We start from the raw sequence: 21,756 nt of genomic DNA, 5'->3' as shown, positions 1-21,756 counted from the left end.
CAAGGTGCTGAGGAAAATCAAAACTGCACATGTCTAAGAAAAGCATAAGAACAGCAAATGAATTTGAGACTTTTGCAGTGCTTTGTGGAGTGCATTTATTCTTATTTTTAAAAGTCGGAAAAATTTGAGTAGAAAAATAAAATGAACACCAAAGTTCTATAATAACAGTAGAAACACACTTTTTAAGTAAAGGAAAAAAAGATAGTCCATCAAAGTTGCTTCCTGTTTTGAAACAATAGAATGATTTCTGAGACATTGGCATCTCTAGAAATAGTCTGTTAATGATGGAAATCTAGTCACATGTTACCGACAACAAAAAGATGAAGAGATTTATTGGGACTGAGTCACTATACAAAAAAGAAATTATAATTACAAATGTGATTTTTTTAAAGATAAAATCATCAGTTCTTATAGTATACTGCTCGAAAGAATAAATTAATTCTATAAGGTATCACAAATAAATATTAATAAGAGATAACAATTATCAAGAACTTTACTAGGTGCCAGACACTGTTTTGGGCACATGACAGGCATTAACATTTAATTCTCACAGTTCAGTTCAGTTCAGTCACTCAGTTGTGTCTGACTCTTTGTGACCCCATGAATCGCAGCACACCAGGCTTCCCTGTCCATCACCAACTCTTGGAGTTTACCCAAACTCACGTCCATTGAATCTAGATGCCATCCAACCATCTCATCCTCTGTCGTCCCCTTCTCCTCCTGCCTTCAATCTTCTTTCTCAGCATCAGGGTCTTTTCAAATGAGTCAGCTCTTTGCATCAAGTGGCCAAAATATTGGAGTTTCAGCTTCAACATCAGTCTTTCCAATGAACACGCAGGACTGATTTCCTTTAGGATCATAATTCTCACAATACTCTATCAAATAGAGTTTCTTGATCGAATTTTTACACATAAGAAAACTGAAGCAAAGAATTTAAATTATTATATGGTGGAAGTCACACAGTGGTACATGGCAGATTTTTAATCCCAACACTGGTGGTCTGACCAAAGGGTCTTTAATCACACTGTCTACTAATATCAGAAGACTTAACCAAAGACTGATCTATTGAATCCACTAATTCAACAAAACCATTTCCAAGCATTCAGAGAAATGAATTTCAAATGCAATATTTTCTGTGCTCTGATCACAGGTTTGATTGAGGAAGACCATACTTGTAGTTGGGTTCTAAAAGAGGACCTCCATCAGATCTGTGCTGCTGGTTCAGATGGAGATATTCTTTTAACCCTCTCCACTAGAATGCACTTGGATAACACACTTCAACCCCAGTATTTCTACTTTGAATTTAGTCACTCCAGTGTCCCTCTCTTTTTACACAATTCTTCTAAGTATTACTTGAGGCTGCATCTGTTTCCATCACTAAATGACAAATGCCTAAAAGAGCAAGGACTCTGCCCTCTTTATCCTTGTTTTATCAGACATTCAACTATCTGTAATGCTTCTCCACAAAAGCAGGAGCCAATGGAGGGTGTTCCCAGGCGGGTGTTCCCAGGCAAGTGTTCAACTTCAGTGAGAGCAAAGTGCCTTAAACATCAGGGGGGTCTGTGTATAAGATCAGGTTCTCAGTACTGAGACCTGAGGATGCCTCTGCTGAGCCACACAAATAGTCCAAACACTACACTGCCTAGTCTAGAGACTGAGATGGGAAAGAGGAAATAAACTCAGCAAGGGAGAAACTAGGCATAGGAAAAATGAATTAAGACTAAGGAAGGTAAAAGTAAAATGTACTTTTGTATATCAGCAGACAAGCATCTATCTCATTCAGTCTCCACAGTGAACAGTTCAATGAAAATCAAGGACAGGTCATGGAAGAAAGACAAGATGGTGAAGTAGAAGGACCTGAGCTCACCTCTTGTCATAAAAACATCAAAATCACAACGAACTGCCAAATAATCACTGACAAAAAAGACTCAACCCTACCAAAAAAAGATATTCTATATCCAAAGCAAAAGGCCACAAGAGATGATAGCAAGGGCACTTTCTCAATATAATCAAATCCCATACTGGGTGAGCAACACCCCAAATGGAAAATAATCATAGCCAAGAGGTTTTCCCATGGGAGTGAGACTTCTGAGCCCCACATCAGGCTACCCAGCCTGGGGGTCTGGCATTAGAGGGAGGAGCCCCCAGAGCACTTAGAGTGAAGGCCAACAGGGCTTGTGTGCAGGAACTCTACAGAGCTGGCAAAGTATACCTGTGATGGATTCATTTTGATATTTGGCAAAACGAATACAATTATGTAAAGTTTAAAAATAAAATTTAAAAAAAAAAAAAAACAGAAACTCTGCCTCTGAGGGTGTAGACAAGGTTTCACATGCTTTGGGACCCAGAGAAAACCACAAGAATCGGGGCCAGACCTATCTGTGGGTCTTGGAGGGACTCCTGGGGAGGCAGTGGATGGCTGTGGCATACTGTGGGGCAAGAACATTGGTGGCGGAGGTCCAAGGGACTATTCATTGACATGAGCCATCCTGGAGGGCTCCATTTAGCCAGTGAGACCTGGCCCCACCCAACAGCCTCTAGACTCCAGAGCTGGATGCCTCAGGCCAAACATCCAGTAGAGCGGGGACACAGCCCTACCCATCAGCAGTTGTTCAGTCCAACTCTAAGTTGTGTCCAACTCTTTGCAACCCCATGGACTGCAGTCAGACTTCCTTGTCCTTCACTCTCCCTGAGTTTGCTCAAATTCATGTCCACTGAGTCAGTAATGCTATCTAACCATCTCACACTCCATCATTCCCTTCTCCTTTTGTCTTCAGTCTTTCCCAGCATCAGGGTCTTTTTCAATGAGTCAGTTTTTCACATCAGGTGGCCAAAGTATTGGAGCTTCAGCATCAGTCCCTCTGATGAATATTCAGGATTGATTTCCTTTACAATCGACTGATTTTATCTCCTTGAAGTCCAAGGGACTGTCAAGAGTCTTCTCCAGCACCAGAATTCAAAAGCATCAATTCTTCAGTGCTCAGCCTACTTTATGGTCCAACTCTCACATGCATACATGACTACTGGAAAACCATAGTTTTGACTAGGTGGACCTTTGTCAGCAAAGTAATGTCTCTGCTTTTTAACATGCTGTCTAGGTTTGTCATAAACTTTCTTCCAAGGAGCATATCAGATCAGATCAGATCAGTCGCTCAGTCGTGTCCAACTCTTTGTGACCCCATGAATCACAGCACGCCAGGCCTCCCTGTCCATCACCAACTCCCGGAGTTCACCCAGACTCACGTCCATTGAGTCAGTGATGCCATCCAGCCATCTCATCCTCTGTCGTCCCCTTCTCCTCTTGCCCCCAATCACTCCCAGCATCAGAGTCTTTTCCAATGAGTCAACTCTTCGCATGAGGTGGCCAAAGTATTGGAGTTTCAGCTTTAGCATCATTCCTTCCAAAGAAATCCCAGGGCTGATCTCCTTTAGAATGGACTGGTTGGATCTCCTTGCAGTCCAAGGGACTCTCAAGAGTCTTCTCTAACACCACACTTCAAAAGCATCAATTCTTCGGCACTCAGCCTTCTTCACAGTCCAACTCTCACATCCATACATGACCACAGGAAAAACCATAGCCTTGACTAGATGAACCTTTGTTGGCAAAGTAATGTCTCTGCTTTTGAATATGCTATCTAGGTTGGTCATAACTTTCCTTCCAAGGAGTAAGCGTCTTTTAATTTCATGGCTGCAATCACCACCTGCAGTGATTTTGGAGCCCAGAAAAATAAAGTCTGACACTGTTTCCACTGTTTCCCCATCTATTTCCCATGAAGTGATGGGACCAGATGCCATCATCTTCGTGTTCTGAATGTTGAGCTTTAAGCCAACTTTTTCACTCTCCACTTTCACTTTCATCAAGAGGCTTTTTAGTTCCTCTTCACTTTCTGCCATAAGGGTGGTATCATCTGCATATCTGAGGTTATTGAGATTTCTCCCAGCAATCTTAATTCCAGCTTGTGTTTCTTCCAGCCCAGTGTTTCTCATGATGTACTCTGCATAGAAGTTAAATAAACAGGGTGACAATATACAGCCTTGACGTACTCCTTTTCCTATTTGGAACCAGTCTGTTGTTCCATGTCCAGTTCTAACTATTGCTTCCTGACCTGCATACAAATTCTCAAGAGGCAGATCAGGTGGTCTGGTATTCCCATCTCTTGAAAAATTTTCCACAGTTTATTGTGATCCACACAGTCAAAGGCTTTGGCATAGTCAATAAAGCAGAAATAGATGTTTTTCTGGAACTCTCTTGCTTTTTCGATGATCCAGCGGATGTTGGCAATTTGATCTCTGGTTCCTCTGCCTTTTCTAAAACCAGCTTGAACATCAGGAAGTTCATGGTTCACATATTGCTGAAGCCTGGCTTGGGGAAATTTAAGCATTACTTTACTAGCGTGTGAGATGAATGCAATTGTGCAGTAGTTTGAGCATTCCAAGGAGCAAGCGTCTTTTAATTTCAGGGCTGCAGTCACCATCTTCAAAGATTTGGAGCCTAAGAAAATAAAGTCTGTCACTATTTTCATTGTTTCCCCATCTATTTGCCATGAAGTGATGAGACCAGATGCCATGATCTTAGTATTTTGAATGTTGAGTTTTAAGCCAGCTTTTTCACTCCCCTCTTTTACTCTCATCAAGAGGTTCTTCCATCAGCAGATAGGTTACCTATATTCATCCTGAGCCAACAGCCACCTATAAGCACACTCCTTGACATGGCCCTACCCACCAGAAGAACAAGAACCAGGTCCACCCATCAGTTGGCAAGCACCAGTTTCTCCCACTACGAAGCCTGCACAGGCCTTTTAGACTAGCCTCACTCACCAGGGCACAGACACCAGAAGCAAGAGGAACTACAACCTTGCAGCCTGAGGAACAGAGACCACAACACAGAAAATTTTCTCACAGAATGAGACAGCAGAGATATATGTCCCAAACAAAAGAACAATATATAACTCCAGAAGAATAAGTGAAGTAGAGGTAGGTAATCTAGCTGAAAAAGAATTTAGAGTAGTAATAGTAATGATGATCCAGATCTCAGAAAAAAAACAGAGGCAAAGACTGAGAGAATACAAGAAGCTTTAATAAAGAGCTAGAATCTTTAAAGAACAGAGATGAACAATATAATAACTGAAGTGAAAAATACATTATAAGGAATCAAGAGTAGAATAAATGAGGCAGAAGAATGAATAAGTGAGCTGGAGGACAGATTGGTAGAAATTACTGCTGCACAACAGGAGAATGAAAGAAGAATGAAAAGAAATTAGGACAGTGTAAGGGACATCTGGTACAATATAAAACATACCAACATTCACATTATAGGGTCCCAGAAGGTGATGAGACAAAGGGTCTGAGAAAATATTTGAAGAGATAATAGCTGAAAACTTCCCTAACATGGGGAATGAAACACTCAAGTCCAAGGAGCACAGAGAGTCTCATACAGTATAAACCCAAGGAGGAACACACTGAGATATTAATCAAGTTAAGAAATTAAAAACAAAGAGAAATATTAAAAGCAACAAGGGGAAAGAAACAAATAACAAAATAACCTACAAGGGAATTCATATAAGGTTATTAGCTGATTTTTCAACAGAATCTCTGCAGACCAGAAGGAAGAGGCATGATATATTTAAAGTGATTGAAAGAACTTACAACCAAGAGTACTCTACCAAGCAAAGCTCTCATTTATATTCAGTGGAGAAATCAAAAGCTTTACAGACAAGCAAATATTAAGAGAATTTAGCACCACCAAATGAGCTTTACAACAAATGCTAAAGGAACTTCACTAGGTGGAAAAGAAAAGGCTACAACTAGAAACAAGAAAATTATTAGTGGGAAAGCTCACAATTACATCAATTGTACATGCATGTCAGACAAAATAGACTTTAAAATAAAGACTGTAATAAGAGACAAAGAAAGACACTACCTAATGATCAAGGAATCAATCCAACGAATAGGACAATTGTAAATATATATGCACCCAAGATACGAGCACCTCAATATATAAGGCAAATGCTTACAGCCATAAAAAGAGAAATCGACAGTAACAAAATAATAGTGGAGGACATTACCACTCCACTTACATCAATGGGCAGATCATCCAGACAGAAAGTCAATAAGGAAACAAAGGTCTTAAATGACATATTAGACTAGATGGAATTAATATTCATTCCATCCAAAAGCAGCAGAATATACATTCTTCTCAAGTGTACTTGGAACATTCTCCAGGACAGATTACATGTTGGGCCACAAAGCAAGCCTTGGTAAATTTAAGAAGATTAAAATTATATCAGGTATCTTCTCTAACCATAACACTATGAGATTAGGAATCAATTACATGAAGAAAAAAAACCTGTAAAACACACAAACATGTGGAGGTTATATAATATGCTACAAACACCAATAGATCACTTAAGATATGAGAGAGGAAATAAAAAAATACCTAAAGACAAATGAAAATGAAAACATGCTGCTCAAAAACCTATGAAATGCAGCAAACACAGTTCTAAGAAGGAAGTTTATAGTGATACACACTTACCTCAGGAAATAGGAAAAATCTCAAATAAACAACCTAACCTTACACTGACAGATATTAAAGAAGAACAAAACCCAGAGTTAGTAGAAGGAAAAAAACCATAAAGATCAGAGCAAAATAAACGAACTAGAGACCAAAAAAAAAAAAGGAAGAAAAGAAAGAAAAGGTTAATGAAACTAAAAACTGGGTCTTTAAAAAGATAAAATTTAGAAAATTTTAGCTAAACTCAACAAGAAAAAAAGGGAGAGGGCCCAAATCTATAAAAAGGAGAAGTTACAAGGGAAGTTGCCATAGAAGTTACCATAGAAATACAAAGAATCATAAGAATCATTCTTTATGATTTAAAGAATCTCAAGCAACTATATACCAATAAAATGGACAACCTAAAAGAAATTGGAAAATTTTGAAAAAGGTACAATCTTTCAAGAATGAACCAGGAATAGAAAATATAACAGACCAATCACAAGTCTGAAATTGAAACTGATTTTAAAAACTTCAGCAAACAAAAGTCGAGGACAAGATGGCTTCACAGGAGAATTCTATCAAACATTTAGAGAAGAATTAACACCTATCCTTCTGAAAGTATTCCAAAATACTTCAGAGGAAGGAACACTTCCAAATTCATTCTATGAGGCTGCCATCTCCCTGATACCAAAACCAGACACAAAAAATAGAATATTAGAGGCCAATATCACTGATGAAAATAGATGCAAAAATCTTCAACAAAACACTAGCAAACCAAATCCAGTTCAGTTCAATTGCTCAGTTGTGTCCAACTCTTTGCAACCCCATGGACTGCATCATGACAGGCTTCCCTGTCCATCACCAACTCCTGGAGTTTACTCAAACTCATGTCCATTGAGTCAGTAACGCTATCCAACCATCTCATCCTCTGTCATCCCCATCTCCCACCTTCAATCATTCCCAGCATCAGGGTCTTTTCAAATGAGTCAGTTCTTCACATCAGGTGGCCAAAGTATTGGAGTTTGAGCTTCAGCATCAGTCAAGTATACATTAAAAGAGTCATAAACCATGATGACATGGGATTTACCCTAAGGATACAGGATTTTTCAATATCTGCAAATCAATCAGTGTGATACACATTAACAAACTGAAGAATAAAAACCATATTGAATAGATGCAAAAAAAAAAAACTTTTGATAAAATTCAACATACATCCATTTATGGTTAAAAAAAAAAACAAAAAAAAACCTCTTCAAAAAGTGGGCATAGAGAGAAACTACTTTAACACAATAAAGTCCATGTATGACAAACACACAGCTAACATCATACTCAATGGTGAAAAGCTGAAAGCACTTCCTCTAAGATCAGGAACAAAACAAGCATGTCCATTCTTGACACTTTTATTCAGCATAGTTTTGGAAACCCTGGCCACAGCAATCAGAAAAGAAAAAGAAGAGAAATACAAATTGGAAATTGGCATCTATTTGCAGATGTCACGATACCATACATAGAAAATCCTAAAGATGCTGACCGAAAACTTCTAGAGCTCGTTAATGAATATGGTAAGGTTTCAGGATACAAAATTAATACATAGAAAACTCTTGCATTTCTATACACTAACAACAAAACATCAGACAGAAATTAAAGAAACAATCCCATTTACTATTGTATCAAAAAGAAGAAAATACCTAGGAATTAACATAGCTGAGGGGGCAAAAGACTTGTACTCTGAAAACTATAAGATGACAATGAAAATCAAAGAAGGCAAACAGAATTCCATGGTCTTGGAGGGAAGAATCAATATTGCCAAAATGACTATACTACCTAAGACAATCTATAGATTCAATGCAATCCTTATTAAATTGCCAATGACATTTTTCACAGAACTAGAATTAAATAATTTTAATTTGTATGGAAACACAGAAGACCTCAAATAGCCAAAGCAATCCCAAGAAAGAAAAATGGAGCTGGAGTCTCTAAGCTCAGACTATACTACAAAGCTACAGTAATCAAAACAGTAACAGTACTGGCACAAAAACATTAATCTAGATCAATGGATTAGGATAAAAATCCTGGAAATAAATGCATGCACCTATGCTCAATTAACCTATGAAAAATGGGACAAGAATATACAATGGAGAAAAGACAATCTCTTCAATAAGCAATGCTGGGAAAACCGGACAGCTACATGTAAAAGAATGAAACTAGAAAATTCTCTAATACCATACACAAAAATAAACCCAAAATGGATTAAGGACCTAAATAAACATAAAATTGGATACTATAAAGCTCTTAGAGGACAACATAGGCAGAACATTATTTGCCATATTTGGATCCACCTCCTAGAGTAATGAAAATAAGCAAATGGGACTTAAGCTTAAAAAGTTTTTACAAAGCAAAGGAAACCATAAACAAAGTGATAAAACAACCTATAACCTTGTATATCCAATAACCTTGTATAACCTATAACATTGTATATCCAACTATACTCCAATAAAAATTTTTTTAAAAAGACAACTCACAGAATGGGAGAAAATATTTGCTAATGAAGCAATAGACAAGGGATGAATCTCCAAAATATACAAACTGCTTATGCAGCTAAACATCAAAATAACTTAATCAAAATTAGCAGAATATCTAAATAGATATTTCTCCAAAGAAGATATACAGATGGCCAAAAAGCACATAAAAATATGCTGTATATGAAAATTGCTAATCTTTAGAGAAATGCAAATCAAAACTACAGTGAGGTATCACTTCACACTCATAATGCCCATCATCAAAAAGTCTATGAACAATAAATTCTGGAGAGGGTGTGGAGAAAAAAGAACTCTTTTGCACTGTTGGTGAGAATGTAAATTGATACAACCACTATGGAGAACAGGGCTTTCCAGGTGATGCAGTGGTAAAGAATATGCCTGCCAATGCAGGAGACACAAGAAATGTGGGTTCAATGCCTGGCTCAGGAAGATCCCCCGGAGTATGAAATGGCAACCAATTCCAGTATTCTTGCCTGGAAAATTCCATGGACAGAGGAGCCTGGTGGGCTATAGACCATGATGTCTCAAAGAGTCAGACACAACTGAGCATCTTTACACACACCCACATACACACTATGGAGAACAATATGGAGGAGCAACTTTATACACACACACTATGAAGAACAATAGTTCTAAAAATAGAATGACCCAGCAGTCCCACTCCTGTGCATTTATCTGAAGAAAACTGTAATTCAAAAAGATACATGCACCCCAGTGTTCTTTGCAGCGCTATTTACAAAAGCCAAGACATGGAAGTAACCTGAATGTCCACTGACAGAGGAATAGATAGAGAAGATGAAATATATATATACAATGGAATATTACTCAACCAATAAAAAGAATGAAATAATGCCATCTGCAGCAAATAGATGGACCTAGAGATTATTATACTGAGTGAAGTAAATCAGACAAAGAAAGACAAATATTGTATGCTACTACTCATACATGGAATCTTTAAAAATGATACAAATGAACTTATTTAAAAAACAGAAACAGACTCACAGATTTCAAAAAACAAACTTATTGTTACCAAAATGGAAAGACAGAGAAGGAGTAAATTAGGAGTTGAGATCAGCATATACACAGTACGATATATAAAACAGATGATCAACAAGGACCTACTATACAGCACAGGAAACTCTACTCAATAATTTTTAATAATTTATATGGGAATAGAATGAAAAAACTGGACATCTGTATATATAGAACTGAATCACTGCTGTACACCTGAAACTAACAACACTGTAAATCAACTGTAATCTAATATAAAAGAAGAATGAAACTAAAAAAAATTAAAATGAATGTCACCAATTTGAGTCTGGCTTTGTGGCCATCTTTGTTATATAGGGATATTTATTTGATTAATTTGATATTTATTTTCATTTCATAAAAATGAATGGAAAATGGAAGATTGAAATGTACCTTATAAAAACAAAAAGCACAGGTCTTACAAAATTGTGACACAGATGAAAGTCCTTCTCTATGCTTTCAGTGATAATGCTTGAACTTCAAGCTACAGTTCAATGGATTTATGGTGATCAAATGTGGGTTCAGTGGTGAAGGAAAAACGCAGAGTTTGAAAACATGGAAAAATTACTGCAACAACAGCCTCGTAATGTGCTGCTGCTGCTGCTAAGTCGCTTCAGTCGTGTCCGACTCTGTGTGACCCCAGAGACGGCAGCCCACCAGGCTCCCCCATCCCTGGGATTCCCCAGGAAAGAACACTGGAGTGGGTTGCCATTTCCTTCTCCAATGCATGAAAGTGAAAAGTGAAAGGGAAGTTGAAGTCGTGTCCGACTCTTTGTGACCCCATGGACCGCAGCCTACCAGGCTCCTCTGCCCATGGGATTTTCCAGGCAAGAGTACTGGAGTGGGGTGCCATTGCCTTCTCCGTGTAATGTGCTACTGAACGCAATGGTAGGTTAAAAAGGTTTATCTCCCTTTTATTTGTCTTCTATAACAAAACTCTTTATAACATAAATATATTGCTCATCTTTCAGACTCTGAATTCAAATTTTTCAGAAACTCATTATATAAAAAAGTAGAGAACTCGTTTATAAACCTGACTATATTAGAAACCTGACTATATTAGACCAGTAGTTCTCAAATAGGGGTGATTTTACCCTTAAGGGGATGTTTGGAATACTGGAGACATTTCTGATTGTCACTGATGGAGGAGGACAGGTGCTGTGAGCATCTAATGAATAGAAACCAGAGATGCTATAATGCATAGCCCCCACAGCAAAGATTTACCTAGTCCAATAAGTTAATAGTGCAAAGTAGAGAAAACTTGGCATAGGGCAAGAAATGAGCTGTTAAAAAATTAAAAAATAAAACTGCCTACAAAAACAAAACAAAAAATCCCTCTGTCCGTGCAACTTGCCACAGCAAAGGTTTATAATTCAGTGTGGATCACTGGTGGGGGTCTCTGCTTACAGGCATTATCTCTGTAACTATAGTCACTTACCCCTAAGGCTTAGAAATCTTCTACATCTTTTGGGAGGCAAAGACAGAAAAAGACCCTTTACAGAAATACACAGGAGACCTTTTGGGTTCTCCCTAAAGAGAGCACAACTTAGCGAATAAACCAACCACCCAACCAGAGGTAAATGTAGGTCAGTCTCCCTACATTCCATCTGCTAAAACTCCATCTCATGTATGTACTAATGCCAAAGGAGCCCAGGAAATGTAACCTAGCTATGTGTTCAAAAAGTGGAATTAAGTTTGATGAGTACCTACCCATCTCTGCCATTATGTCTGGTTTTCTTTGTGACTAACAAGATATTTTGCTCATAGGTACTTTTATTAACAATAAATTAATAACAGTTTATACAAAGAAACTTGTATCAATACAAAGCAATATTTCCTTTTAAAAATTATAGCTAGAAGAATCTGAAACTAACATTTAATTCAAGGGCATCTACAAATTTTATTTTTAACAATGCATGTCACACTATATAGCAAGATTTGATTGTTGACTTACCAGATTCTTAAGCACTGTTTCTAAAACAAAAGTGTATATATTACTCAATATTTATTTCATATATTAGACTTTTCATACTCTTATATTAGCTAACGTCATATGTTTCTTTCCTAATTCATTTTTTAAGATTTCCTTTTTGTGAATTTTTTAATTGCTTGAATTTTAAATAAAACGCACGCAACATTTAGGCAAATAACATTATTCTTTTAAGATTAATGTAAAATCAAGATTGGTTTTTTCTATCTACCATTCTAACAAGAAAGAGAGACAAAATAGTGACAATGATCGACAGCATAATATTTTAATTCGACCTTTTGACATTTTTAAAGAGATATTTTTAAAGCAGTTACTTCCATAGGCTTCCTTTAAAAAAGGAAAAGAAAAGGCTTACTTTAAAATTATGAGTCTCACACCATATCCCAAATGTCAGCAATCTGGAATTTTCCAAGCTCAATTCCCAGTTGAATGTTTATTTCTATTGGGGAAAAAAAATAAATTTGAGCACCATCAGCAGATAAATTAAATTACTAGGCAATCATCTTTTGAACTGCCAATACTGACACTGTTCTGAAATTAACTATTGGATTTAATTTGCTGTAAATAACATATTGTTCAGAAATAACCAGTTTCAACAACTTCCATATGATATTTTTCTCTTCATTCCTTTCTGAATGCCAAAGTTCCTCTCACTAATGGATTGCTTATGATATGCTAAGGAGTCCATCACCAGGGTAAAGGTAGAGATAGAATGTAGTCATGATGAAATTGCTGTATTCCATCACAGAGGTGATAAAAATGCAGGGTGCCTCACAGATATTTCTGACACGTTTGCTTACAGGGATGGATGTATTTATGATTTGGAAATCTCTGGCTATAAAAATGCATTCCAGTTTATTCTATGCTATCAAGTAGCCTTTTGTTAAAGTAGTTTTATGAGTAAGTAACTACTGGGAAATCTGCCTTTAGAACATTAGTAATGCAATAAATTCCATTCAGTCCATCTAGGCTATTTTGGGGAGAACTATGTCTAAATGAGCCAACTGCATTTCACCAAAGCTATTATATTCTATTCAGAGGCTTATATGTGATCTTCGTGGTCCTTGTCTTTTTGAGATTAGTAAAAGCAGGAATAGTCATGATGGAAGTTTCTTTTCTTTAGAGAATTTCAATCAGAAAATAACTAAAAATCAATGAACAAGAATGGGTTCAACCAAGTTAAACCATGTAGTAACTAACTGAAATGATCTTTTTTAGCAACTGAATCATACTGTAACTACTGAAAATAGCACGTGAAATCCATGAAGATATTTTTCTATCTTGAACCCCTTGAATTGAAGTTTATAACTGATTGTTTCAAATTTGTATGAGCACTATGAAATAATAGTTCTTTGGCTGTATCATATGTGTTTGTTTCCAAATTAGACTGAAATATATTGATATAAATGATTGCATATTCACAAAAGGCAGTTCAGTTTTGGAGTCAGATGTCCTGGGTTTCAGTGATGGCTCTGCCATTTATTAGCTATGTGGCCTTGGACAACTTACAGAGCTATCCTTATATTTCTATTTTGTGAGGATCAATTAAGCATTTGTTCCTATTACTATTATTTTCCTTCTGTATGTTCTGGCTCACAGAGGCCTGCAGAATAATGGTATCTCAGGCGGCACTCAGTTATATTTATTGAATAAATCAGCCACAGTAGATTTTATATGGTTATAGAGGCATGTAGTAGCCTAGTACCAGAGAAGGCAATGGCACCCCACTCCAGTACTTTTGCCTAGAAAATCCCATGGACAGAGGAGCTGGGTAGGCTGCAGTCCATGGGGTCGCTAAGAGTCAGACATGACTGAGAGACTTCACTTTCACTTTTCAGTTTCATGCATTGGAGAAGTGTTCTTGCCTGGAGAATCCCAGGGACAGGGGAGCCTGGTGGGCTGCCGTCTATGGGGTCGCACAGTCAGACACAACTGAAGCGACTTAACAGCAGCAGCAGCAGTAGCCTAGTACAGGTGAGAAGAGGAGGGGAGGCAGGGATTGTGAGTCTGAAAGAACTGAAAATCCACTTTATCAGAAATATATCCTTTGCTGAGTAATTAAGTCTTTGTTTTTCTCCTCTGTAAAATGGTGCCAAGAAAATAATCTGAAAAGATCATTGGAACTGGAAACAGTATATGATGAGCATTGGCAAAATACCTGGCACTAAGTAAATGATAGCTATTACTAGTACCATGATCTGTTTCTATTCTCAGAACACCTTTGACACCAAACATGTGATAGTTTTTCCCACACCAACAAATTCTCCAACACTGTGTGTTACAATTCAGGTCTGACACTCACTACCTAGAGTTAGTATAGACCCCACAGGCTGAGAGCTTGGTCCCACAGGACTAATTCCGCTTCAGACACTAATCGAAAGCCTTGACTTCCTGTCCTCCTGATTAACTGGAGGGTTAAATAAATTGAGGGTTCCCAGGACCTTCAGGTTTGCTCATTTTTTCAGATTCCAGGAAAGCTGTTTACTTACTATGACTGGTTTATCATAAGTCTTATAATCGAGGAGCAGCCAAGTGGAAAAGGTGCAAAGGCGTAGCACAGCAGGCAGAATGGAGTTTCCAGTCCCTCCCTTGGGTGCCCAATCCTCTCAGCACAGGATGTTTTCACTAGCCTGGAAGTTCTTTGAACTCCATTGTTCAGGATTTTTGTAAAGTTTTCATTAGTTCATTACACAGGCATGACCGGTTAAAGCATTGGTCATTAATGATCAACTCAATGTTCAGCCCCTCTCCCCTCCCTGGTGACCTGGGGGTGGAGCTGAAAGTTCCCACCCTCTAATCACATGGTTGGTTTCTCTAGCAACAAGGAACCATCCTCCAAGAATCACTTCAGTATCATAAACTCAGGTATAGTTGAAAGAGTCTAGTTATGAATAAAAAAGGTATTCCCCTCTCCACAGTCACTCAGGAAATTCTAAGAGCTTTAGGAGCTCTATGCCAGGAATTGGATAAAAACCAAATACATGTTTCTTACTGTCACAGTGTCACTATAAAGCATGCACGATGGTGCTAAGAAAATGATAACAGTGATGTACAGACACAATTTCACCACATTTTATAAACGTTTACACTGTGCATGGCACTTTGGTGGTGATGTGGATGGAGAGAGAGAAAGGACAGGCCTTCTGTTTCCAAAACAGAAACAACACCCAGTTGTGGATGTATCTGGTAGTGAAAGTAAAGTCTGATGCTGTAAAGAACAATGATGCATAGGAATCTGGAATGTTAGGTCCGTGAATCAAGGCAAATTGGAAGTGGTCAAACAGGAAATGGCAAGAGTGAACATCGACATTTTAGGAAGCAGTGAACTAAAATGGACTGGAATGGGTGAATTTAATACAAATGACCATTATATCCACTACTGTGGGCAAGAATCCCTTAGAAGAAATGGAGTAACCATCATAGTTAATAGAAGAATCTGAAATACAGTACTTGGGTGCAATCTCAAAAGCGACAGAATGGTCTCTTTTCACTTCCAAGGCAAACCATTCAATATCACAGTAATACAAGTCTATGCCCCAACCAGTAATGCCGAAGAAGCTGAAGCTGAACAGTTCTGTGAAGACCTACAAGACCTTCTAAAACTAACACCAAAAATACATGTCCTTTTCATCATAGGGGACTGGAATGCAAAGCAGGAAGTCAAGAGATACCTGGAGTAATGGGCAAGTTTGGCCTTGAAGTACAAAATGAAGCAGAGCAAAGGCTAACAGAGTTTTGCCAAGAGAACACACTGATCATAGCAAACACCCCCTTCCAACAACACAAGAGACAACTCTACACATGGACATCGCCAGATGGTCAATACCAAAATCAGATTGATTATATTCTTTGTAGCCAAAGATGGAGAAGCTCTATACAATCAGCAAAAACAAGGAGCTGACTGTGGCTCAGATCATGAACACCTTATTGCAAAATTCAGACTTAAACTGAAGTAGAGAAAACCACTAGGCCATTTAGGTAAGACTGAAATCAAGTCCCTTACAATTATACAGTGCAAGTGACAAATAGATTCAAGGGATTAGATCTGATAGAGTGCCTGAAGGACTATGGATGGAGGTTTTAACACTGTACAAGAGGTGGTGATCAAAACCATCCCCAAGAAAAAAGAAATGCAAAAAGGCAAAATGATTGTCTGAGGAGGCCTTACAAATAGCTGAGAAAAGAAGTTAAAGACAAAGGAGAACAGGAAAGATATACCTATCTGAATGCAGAGTTCCAAAGAATTGCAAGGAGAGATAAGAAAGCCTTCCTCAGTGATCAGTGCAAAGAAAGAGAGGAAAACAATAGAATGAGAAAGACTCGAGATCTCAAGAAAATCAGAGATACCAAGGGAACATTTCTTTCAAAGATGGGAACATTTCTTGCAAAGATGGGCACAATAACGAACAAGAACAGTATCAACCTAACAGAAACAGAAGATATGAAGAAGAGGTGACAAGAATACATAGAACTATACAAAAGAGATCATTATGACCCAGATAACCGTGATGGTGTGATCACTCACTTAGAGCCAGATATCTTGGAGTGCAAAGTCAAGTGGACCTAGAGAAGCATCCACAAACAAAGCTAGTGGAGATGATAGAATTCCAGCTATGCTATGTGCTTAGTCACTCAGTCATGTGACTATTCTTTGAAACCCCATGGACTGTAGCCCGCTAAGCTCCTCTCTCTGTGGAGATTCTCCAGGCAAGAATACTAGAGTTGGTTGCCATGCCCTCCTCCAGGATATCTTTTCAATCCAGGGATCGAACCCAGTTCTCCCACATTGCAGACAATTCTTTACCATCTAAGCCACCAGGGAAGCCCAAGAATACTTGAGTGGGTAGCCTATCCCTTCTTCAAGGGATCCTCCTGACCCAAGAATTGAACCGGGGTATCGTGCATTACAGGCAGATTCTTTACCTACCAGGGAGCTACCAGGGAAACCCAGAATTCCAGCTGAGCTATTTCAAATCCTAAAAAAATGATGCTGTTAAAGTGCTGTATTTACTATGCCAGCAAATTTGGAAAACTCAGCAGTGGCCACAGGACTGGAAAAGGTCAGTTTTCATTCCAATCCCAAAGAAAGGCAATGCCAAAGAATGTTCAAACTACCACACAATTGCACTCATCTCATGCGCTATCAAAGTAATGCTCAAAATTCTCCAAGCCAGGCTTCTACAGTACGTGAACCATGAAATTCCAGATGTTCCAACTGGATTTAGAAAAAGGCAGAGGAACCAAAGATTAGATTGCCAACATCCGTTGTATCATAGAAAAAGCAAGGGAGTTCCAGAAAAACATCTACTTCTGCTTCATACTACACTAAAGCCTTTGAACTGTGTGGATCACAACAAACCGTGGAAAATTCTTAGAGATGGGAATACCAGACCACCTTACCTGTCTCCTGTGAAACCTATATGCAGGTCAAGAAACAACAGTTAGAACCAGACATGGAACAACAAATTCATTCAAATTGGGAAAGGAGTAAGCCAAGCCTATATATTGTCACCCTGCTTATTTAACTTATATACAGAGTACATGCGAAATGCCAGGCTGAATGAAGCACAAGCTGGAATCAAGATTGCTGGGAGAAATATCAATAACCTCAGACATGCAGATGACACCATCCTTATGGTAGAAAGTGAAGAGGAACTAAAGAGATTCTTGATGAAGGTGAAAGAAGAGAGTAAAAATGCTGGCTTAAAGCTCAACATTCAAAAGACAAAGATCATTAACATCCAGTCCCATCACTTCATAGCAAATGGAAGGGGAAACAATGGAAACAGTGACAGATTTTATTTTCTTGGGCTCCAAAATCACTGCAGATGGTGACTACAGCCATGAAATTAAAAGATGCTTGCTCCTTGGAAGGAAAACTATGACAAACCTAGACAGTGTACTAAAAAGCAGAGACCTCAGTGGCATTCAAAAAAATGTAAATCTGGAACCCAGAAGATGGGTCTAGGTAATGTGGTGTAAATAAAATAGAAATGCACTTTTTTAGTACCAACTGCTGAGAACCCACCTACACTCCCCCAATACAGGAGATGGTATCAAACAGTCAGCTCCCAGGGGTGGCTTCTCCAGCCTAACAGAGCCCTGCTTTCACATGGACAGCTGAGGCCAGAGGGCATCACCCTTCCATGAGGAGCAAGGGTGGTGTCCAAAAGCCCAGTGCACTCACACTGTCATAAATATGTCATCTCCTTGCATCCTCTGAATTGTTTGTTTGTCAGTTAGGTAATGAAAAACAACTATGTTGCTAAAGATAGGTGTTTTCAAAAAAGAAAAGGAAGAGGACTTCCCTGGTGGACCAGTGGTTAAGAATCCACCTGCCAATGCAGGGGACACAGGTTCGATCCCTGGTCTGGGAAGATTCCACATGCCACAGGGCAACTAAGTCCCTGCGCTGCCTGAATACCCTAGAGCCTTTGCTCTGCAACAAGAGAAACCTGAGCACCGCAACTAGAGAGTAGCCCCCCCACCTCTGCCACTAGAGAAAAGCCCTGTGCAGCAACAAAGACCCAGCACAGCCCAAGATAAACAAAATACATTTTAAAAAAATAAAGAAAAGGAAGAAAAGAAAGTCGTGCTGCTTAATAAATAATTCTCATTGATCCTCAAATATGGGATCTATTAGGTTGGAGAAGCCAGCCCTGGCAGCTGACTTTTGTTGTCTGGCCCATCTTACCAGAAAAGAAATTGAAAGAGGTACAAATTATTTGCATTATTTTAGTGACTTTCAAAGCATTGGAGGAAAAAAAAAATTAAAGCTTCCAAATTCAGTTTACAAAGCTAGAAAAGCTTGAAAAAAATATAATCAAAAACAAAACTATAGGTCAGCATTGCTGAAACTGATCCAGAAATGCCTCTTATACATATGAATGAATGGTGTACACACAATAAAGATTTTATGATCAAACAACTTAGAAAAGTGCTGCATATGTCATCGCTTTCTTGAAGACTCATAAAACATTTTCATATAAAAGACTCTAAGAAGTTCTACAGTAAAGACACCAATGTAACCAAGAATTTCCCAAATTTATTTAAATGATTGCAAGCACTCACTCTTTCTTTTGGGAGCCCCAAACCTTTCCTAAAGCAAAAACCTTACCTAGACATGACCAAGTCAATTTAGAAACATCAGATTTCATCAAGAGAATAGACACAGACCACAACTCCTACTTCAAATGTTAATAATGACTTGATAACACTTTGTAAGCCTGACAGGTACTACACAATTCTCCATTTATACATTATATTAGTGCTTAGATCTTTCAAAGGACATTTTAGTCCCTTAAATGTCAGCATTAGTGCAATTTGTTTCTATGTTTGTTTTGTCTTCATTGGCTTTGAGAGACAGAAGTAAAATTTGGGAGATCCAGAATTAGCCCCAGAGAAAAGGTTTGACCAATCAGAAATCATTTTTGAAATGTCTACTCAGAATCTTCTTTACCCTGACACTCAAGTAGAAAGACAAGGATGGAAGAGAATGAGCTTCCAGACAGATTGTGTAACTTTTTTTTTTTTTAACAAGACTATTCTCTAAACTCTATAAATAGCATGTGTCTCACTGGCTCTGTTTCACCATGTCCATAGCCATGATGCCTCTCTGCTGCTAGTTCCATGTTGGCAGAGGGCAGGCACTAGCTGGAAATAGCCTTCACAGTAGATGCTAATGATTCAGTGTGTCCTTGCCCCAGCTTGAACAACTCCATGATCCTCTCAATATCAATCCACTCAGACAGCTGGCATCTGATAAAGGAGAGCATCCAGTATGCACACTGCATCGGGCTATGAACACGCTGGGCTTGGAATAAGCCAGATTTTAAAATGTCAAGTATTACATTCCACGTACAAAAATTTGGAGAGCTTCAGCCTAAAATAAATTTTCAAATGTACCTTGATTTCAGTACTGAAGAGTCATAATTTTGTTTCATAAAAGATATTACAAAATTATGAATTCTGCTATTTACCAGAGAAATAAAACTTCTATATGTCATGTTTATTAATGTACATCAATCAGTATGACTCAGGGAACTCAAACTAGGGCTCTGTAACAATCTGGAAGGGTGGGATGGGGAGGGAGGTGGGACGGAGATTCAGGAAGGAAGGGATATAGATAAACCTATGGCTGATTCATATTGATGTTTGATAGAAACCAACACAATACTATAAAGCAATTATCCTTCAATTAAAAATAACTAAATTAAATTTTTTAAAAGAAGGAAAGAGATTAATCTCCAAAATAAACAAACAGCTCATAAAGCTCAATTTAAAAAAAACTACATCAATCAAAATTTCTAGGCATCACTTGTATATAAAATCTACTTTGTTTTGTTTGCTAATTTCTAAAACTAGCAAGAGATACTACTACTAAAAACCCAACATTTGTCTAAGAGGCACAAATCAAGAATCTCAGTTGATTATCTCTTTTGGCTTTATTAAAAGGTGGAAAAAAGTTTCTAGATCAATTCTGACTCCCCCCAAATAAATTCCTAAATATTTCCAAAAATTGTCTTTTCACACAAAACACAAGGTATAGGCATATGGACTGGTATAATTAGCATGAGTTAGGCTATCTCTTTAAAATTTTCATTGTTTTTCATGGTTGTGATTTGAGTCAAAACCATGAAAAAACCATTAGTCTAAGAAAAAAAAACAGTTATGTGTGTGGCTCAGCTATATTTTTTTTCTTATGACACTAATATCAAGCATTTTAATTTTTTCTTCTAATGAAGATGAAAAAGACTAGTGGATAAATCATATAGCAACACTACAAAAAGAAGCAGGGATTATCACATTGAGCAGTATCTTGCAATTTTTGAAGACTGCTTCAATATTCCCTCAAGAGAGGAAATGAGGTTTTAAGGATGCTTGCAATAAGCAAAAGGAGTAATTTTTATTCCAGAATCATAAAATCACATTTTTTCCCCAAAAAGCTACTAGCCAATGCAGGAGGCTCGGGTTCGATCCCTGGGTCAGGAATATCCCCTGGAGAAGGGAATGGCAACCCACTCCGGTATTCTTGCCTGGGAAATCCCATGGTCAGAGGAGCCTGGTGGACTACAGTCCATGGGGTCACAAAAGAGTTGGACATAACCTAGCGACTAAACAACAACTAGACACTGGACTGAAAACCACAAACACTGAATTTAATGTGTTAAAATTCCAGACAGTGAATATTAACATTTCCAGAAGAGTTCACTTTATTAAGATTCAGTGTGGACATGGAAAATTCATGCCATGAAATGGTAAAAGGTCCGCGTCTTTGATCAGTTCCAGGAAAACAGATGCTGAGGCTAGAATTAGCATGCAGAAGGCTTATTGGGGGGCAGGACACCAGGAGGTAGAAAGGAATGTGACTGGGTAGAGGGGAAAGTTGAATTGTGATGCAGCTGTGATCAAAGCCCCAGTCTGCTCCAGTGAATCCCATAGGAAACTGAGAGCTGGGATGATCCTTCAGAGCTGTGCAAACTTGAGGCGAGGGAGCCAAGCCGTCGTATCTTCACGTTGACTGGTTTTTGGACACAGAACCCAGGGAGGAGATGGCACCGGGGACAAGCTCACACCCTCTGGCCAAGAGTGATACCTAGGGAAGGACTCAGCTGTGAACTAGCAGCATGCTCGGGCAGCTGGTGAAACAAGGGGTTCCCAGGCTTTGCAGGGAGCATCCACTACTGGTCTCAAGAGTGGGGACT

The sequence above is a fragment of the Bos mutus genome, chromosome 1 (assembly GCF_027580195.1).
Source record: "Bos mutus isolate GX-2022 chromosome 1, NWIPB_WYAK_1.1, whole genome shotgun sequence".
Classification (NCBI taxonomy): domain Eukaryota; kingdom Metazoa; phylum Chordata; class Mammalia; order Artiodactyla; family Bovidae; genus Bos; species Bos mutus.
The sequence above is the reverse complement of the archived record's forward strand: the minus strand, read 5'-3'. Positions refer to the sequence as shown.